Genomic DNA, 6,001 nt, shown 5'->3' on the forward strand with positions numbered 1-6,001 from the left:
GTGATTCTGATTCTGATTCGTTGGAAGGTTAGAGAGTTGAGAGGTATGAGGAAGATGAACTAGATTCAGCATTCCCTTATGGCAGTTGCCTATTTATGGATTAGCAAGATAGGATGAATATTTGGTGAAAGGAAGTATTAAGATGCTTAGTGAGTTTTTATTACAATGCATTGTATTTATTTGGCACTTTTACCGTACTAGGAACACATGGATCGGGGGTTCTCATTCTGTATATATCTCTTGTTTTTCAAATACATGTCCAGGTTCTCAGAAGTGAGCTGTGGTTCATCTGAGAGATGGCGAAGATCTTTATATTCTCTACTTTATATTTTTGCTTAGAATCTCTCCGCCTTTACTTTGAAAAGCTTATATTATGTATTGAACTCTTTTGAACTTGCCTATAGAGACTCTTATGTTTCTTTTAGGAGAGATTAGGAGTTTCTGTTATCAGCTACTTTCATACTGTACCCTAGCCGGCCTAAACTTCGTGGGTCGCGACTAGTGGCTATTTACTTATGTTATATATACCTATATGTTGTCCATCTCTTAATCTTCTTTATGTCTTTATCCTTATCTTGCTTTTCGACTTCACGCTTTATCTCTTAGTGGTTGTTACGTGAGTGACGACTTCGCGATTTTATTTTTACTCTTTTCAAGCTTCTCGATTAATATTCCTTCAATTATACTTATATTTATGTATTAAAAATCCACCTTGAGAGTCGTACCACCTTATTATCATTGACTTATAACTTGAACATAAGGATTTGTATATTAGGGTGTTACATTTTGGTATCAGAGCAGTTCATCCTCGTGAGCCTGAGGGATAGAACTGCTTATGCTTCAATGCATACTCTGAGTCTGTGCCTGTGCTAGTTAGGGTATCTAACTGATACATCTAGCATGAAGTCCATGAGTGTACCTTTGGTACTTTGAAGCACTTGACTTGAGATATTGAGACTGATCACCTTGATATCGATTGTTCGGTGTGTATAGGAACCAGATGGCGCCTCGTGGACGCGGTCGAGGTCGTGAGGGAGGTCGTACTAGTGCTCAGGGACCGGAAATCAACCCAAATGACCTGGTAAACTTTATGGCGGCGTTGGAGAATATGGCTGCTGCTATGCATGCTACTGCAGAAGCTCTTGGGCAACAGATAAATAATAATGGTAATAGCGGAAGCGAAGCTCAGGGCCCGATGACACTGGCAACCTTCTTAAAGGTCCACCTAAGTTCAAGGGAACCACCAATCTGACTGAAGCTGATACTTGGTTTCAGGCTATAGAGCGAGCACTGCAAGCGCAGTTGGTACCTGAAGAGCAGTGTGTTGAATTTGCCACCTATCTGCTCACTGGGGAAGCATCGCATTGGTGGCAAGGAGCCCGACGTCTCCTGCAACAGGGTGATGACTGATGAGCGGATAATTTGTACGCTTTTTGGCATTGTTTTTAGTATGTTTTTAGTAGGATCTAGTTACTTTTAGGGATGTTTTCATTAGTTTTTATGTTAAATTCACATTTCTGGACTTTACTATGAGTTTGTGTGTTTTACTGTGATTTCAGGTATTTTCTGGCTGAAATTGAGGGACTTGAGGAAAAATCAGATTCAGAGGTTGAAGAAGGACTGCTGATGCTGTTGGATTCTGACCTCTCTGCACTCAAAGTGGATTTTCTGGAGCTACAGAACTCAAAATGGCGCGTTTCCAATTGCGTTGGAAAGTAGACATCTAGGGCTTTCCAGCAAAGTATAATAGTTCATACTTTGGCCGAGTTTAGATGACGTAAAAGGGCGTTGAATGCCAGTTCTACGCTGCTGTCTGGAGTTAAACGCCAGAAACAAGTCACAAACCAGAGTTGAACGCCAGAAATACGTTACAACCTGGCGTTCAACTCCAGAAAGAGCCTCTGCACGTGTAACATTCAAGCTCAGCCCAAGCACACACCAAGTGGGCCCCGGAAGTGGATTTATGCATCAATTACTTACTTCTGTAAACCCTAGTAGCTAGTTTATTATAAATAGAACTTTTTACTATTGTATTAGACATCCTGAGTTATATCTTTTGATCATTTTTAGATCTCTAGACCTCCATGGGAGGCTGGCCACTCGGCCATGCTTACCCTCTATATTCACTTATGTATTTTCATACAGTAGAGTTTCTACACTCCATAGATTAAGGTGTGGAACTCTGCTGTTCCTCAAAGATTAATGCAAAGTACTACTGTTTTCTATTCAATTCATCTTATTTTGCTTCTAAGATATTCATTCGCTCTTCAACCTGAATGTGATGAACGTGACAATCATCATCATTCCCTATGAACGCGTGCCTGACAACCACTTCCGTTCTACCTTCGACTGAATGAGTATCTCTTAGATCTGTTAATCAGAATCTTCGTGGTGTAAGCTAGAATGATGGCGGCATTCAAGAGAATCCGGAAAGTCTAAATCTTGTCTGTGGTATTCCAAGTAGGATTCAATGATTGAATGACTGTGACGAGCTTCAAACTCGCGAGTGCTGGGCGTAGTGACAGACGCAAAAGGAGGGTAAATCTTATTCCAGCATGATCGGGAACCTCAGATTATTAGCCGTGCCGTGACAGGGCATCTTGGACCATTTTCACAAGAGGAGGGGATGTAGCCACTGACAACGGTGATGCCCTTGCATAAAGCCAGCCATGGAAAGGAGTAAGACTGATTGGATGAAGGCAGCAGGAAAGCAGAGGTTCAGAGGAATGAAAGCATCTCTATACGCTTATCTGAAATTCTCATCAATGAATTACATAAGTGTTTCTATCCCTATTCTATGTTTACTTATTAATTAATTTCGAAAACTCCATAACTATTTTATATCCGCCTGACTGAGATTTACAAGGTGACCATAGCTTGCTTCATACCAACAATCTCCGTGGGATCGACCCTTACTCACGTAAGGTTTATTACTTGGACGACCCAGTGCACTTGCTGGTTAGTTATAAGAAGTTGTGAAGATATATTTAGACCATGGTTCTGTGCATCCGTTTTTGGTGCCATTGCCAGGGAATCAATTTCGAACAACAATTCACAACCTGAGTAACAATTTCGCATACCAAGTTTTTGGCGCCGTTGCCGGGGATTGTTCGAGTTTGGACAACTGACGGTTCATCTTATTGCTCAGATTAGGTAATTTTCTTTTTTTTTTCTTTTCAAAAATTTTTTCAAAAATCTTTCAAAAAAAATTTCTCCCTTGTTTTCGAAAAAAAAAATGTTTTCAAAAATATATTTTTCTTCAGAATTTTTAAGAATGAATTCTAGTGTTTCATGAAGCATGCTAAAGCCTGGCTGGCTGTAAAGTCATGTCTAAATTCTTTTGGACTGAGGTTTTGGCTTAAAATTAAATGAATTACACTCATATTTTCACTAAAGCTTGGCTGGTTATTAAGCCATGCCTGACCCTTTGATTGGAGCTTTAGACTAAAAAGCATAAGATTTCTAGAATTCATATTAAAAATTTTGGAATCCTTATTTTTATTTTTCACAATAATTTTCGAAAAAATACAAAAAAAATTAGAAAATCATAAAAATCAAAAAAAATATTTTTATGTTCTTGTTTGAGTCTTGAGTCATGTTATAAGTTTGGTGTCAATTGCATGTTCATCTTGCATTTTTCGAAAATTTTCATGCATTCATAGTGTTCTTCATGATCTTCAAGTTGTTCTTGGTAAGTCTTCTTGTTTGATCTTTGCATTTGCATGTTTTGTGTCTTTTCTTGTTTTTCATATGCATTTTTGCATCCATAGAGTCTAAGCATTAAAGATTTCTAAGTTTGGTGTCTTGCATGTTTTCTTTGCATAAAAAATTTTTCAAAAATGTGTTCTTGATATTCATCATGATCTTCATAGTGTTCTTGGTGTTCATCTTGACATTCATAGCATTCTTGCATGCATTCATTGTTTTTATCCATAACTTTCATGCATTGCATCATTTTTCTTGTTTTTCTCTCTCATCATAAAAATTCAAAAATCAAAAAAATATCTTTCCCTTTTTCTCTCTTAAAATTTCGAAAATTAGATTTGACTTTTTCAAAAAATTTTAAAATCTAGTTGTTTTTATGAGTCAAATCAAATTTTCAATTTAAAAATCTCATTTTTTTCAAAATCTTTTTCAAAAATAAAATCTTTTTCATTTTTTTTAGTTATTTTCGAAAATTTCAGAAATATTTTTCAAAAATCTTTTTCTTAATTTTACATCATATTTTCAAAAATAACATCATCAATTAATGTTTTGATTCAAAAATTTCAAGTTTGTTACTTGCTTGTTAAGAAAGATTCAAACTTTGAGTTCTAGAATCATATCTTGTGAATCAAGTCATTAATTGTGATTTTTAAAAAATTAAATCTTTTTCAAAACTAAATTCAATCATATCTTTTCAAAAATATCTTCTTATCTTATCTTTTTCAAAAAATTTTGATTTCAAAATATCTTTTCTAACTTCCTAACTTCTTATCTTTTCAAAATTTGTTTCAACTAACTAACTAACTTTTTGTTTGTTTCTTACCTTTTTCAAAACTACCTAACTAACTCTCGCTCTCTAATTTTCGAAAATATCTTCCCTCTTTTTCAAAATTTCTTTTTAATTAACCAATTATTTTAATTTTTGATTTTAATTTTCGAAAATTTCTAACCTTTTTCAAAAACTATTTTCAAAAATCACTAACTCTTTTTCAAAAATTATTTACGAAAATCCTCTCCCTCTCTCATCTTATTCTATTTATTTATTCATCTACTAACATCTCTTCCTCACATCACTCACCAAATTCGAACCCCCTCTTCTATCTGTGTTCGAATTTTCTCTCTTCTTGTCTTCTTCTACTAACAATAAGGAACCTCTTTACTGTGACATAGAGGATTCCTCTTCTTTTCTTTTTATCTTCTCTTTCTTATGAGCATGGACAAAGAAAAAGGTATTCTTGTTGAAGCTGATCCAGAACCTGAAAGGACTCTGAAGAGAAAACTAAGAGAAGCTAAATTACAACAATCCAGAGACAACCTTATTGAAATATTGAAACAGGAAGAGGCCTGAGAACCTTGCAATAGCAGAGGTAAATTACACGGGTGAACCATATGGAAACACCTATAATCCATCATGGAGAAATCATCCAAATCTCTCATGGAAGGATCAAAGGCCTCAACAAGGCTTTAATAATGGTGGAAGAAACAGGCTTAACAATAATAAACCTTTTCCATCATCCACTCAGCAACAGACAGAGAACTCTGAACAAAATACCTCTAATTTAGCAAACTTAGTCTCTGATCTATCCAAGGCCACTGTAAGTTTCATGAATGAAACAAGGTCTTCCATTAGAAATTTGGAAGCACAAGTGGGCCAGCTGAGTAAAAGGATCACTGAAATCCCTCCTAGTACTCTCCCAAGCAATACAGAAGAGAATCCAAAAGGAGAGTGCAAGGCCATTGACATAAGCACCATGGCCGAACCTGTAAGGGAAGGAAAGGAAGTGAATCCCAAGGAGGAAGACCTCCTGGGACGTCCAGTGATCAATAAGGAGCTTCCCTCTGAGGAACCAAAGGACTCTGAAGTTCATCTAGAGACCATAGAGATTCCATTGAACCTCCTTATGCCATTCATGAGCTCTGATGAGTATTCCTCTTCTGAAGAGAATGAGGATGTTACTGAAGAGCAAGCTGCCAAGTTCCTTGGTGAAATCATGAAGCCAAATGCCAAATTATTTGGCATTGATACTTGGGAAGATGAACCTCCCTTGTTCACCAATGAACTAAGTGATCTGGATCAACTGACATTGCCTCAGAAGAAACAGGATCCTGGAAAGTTCATAATACCTTGTACCATAGGCACCATGATCTTTAAGGCTCTGTGTGACCTTGGTTCAGGGATAAACCTCATGCCCCTCTCTGTAATAGAGAAACTGGGAATCTATGGGGTGCAAGCTGCTAAAATCTCATTAGAGATGGCAGACAATTCAAGAAAACAGGCTTATGGACAAGTAGAGGA

This window comes from Arachis ipaensis, chromosome B07, assembly GCF_000816755.2.
Source record: "Arachis ipaensis cultivar K30076 chromosome B07, Araip1.1, whole genome shotgun sequence".
Lineage (NCBI taxonomy): Eukaryota > Viridiplantae > Streptophyta > Magnoliopsida > Fabales > Fabaceae > Arachis > Arachis ipaensis.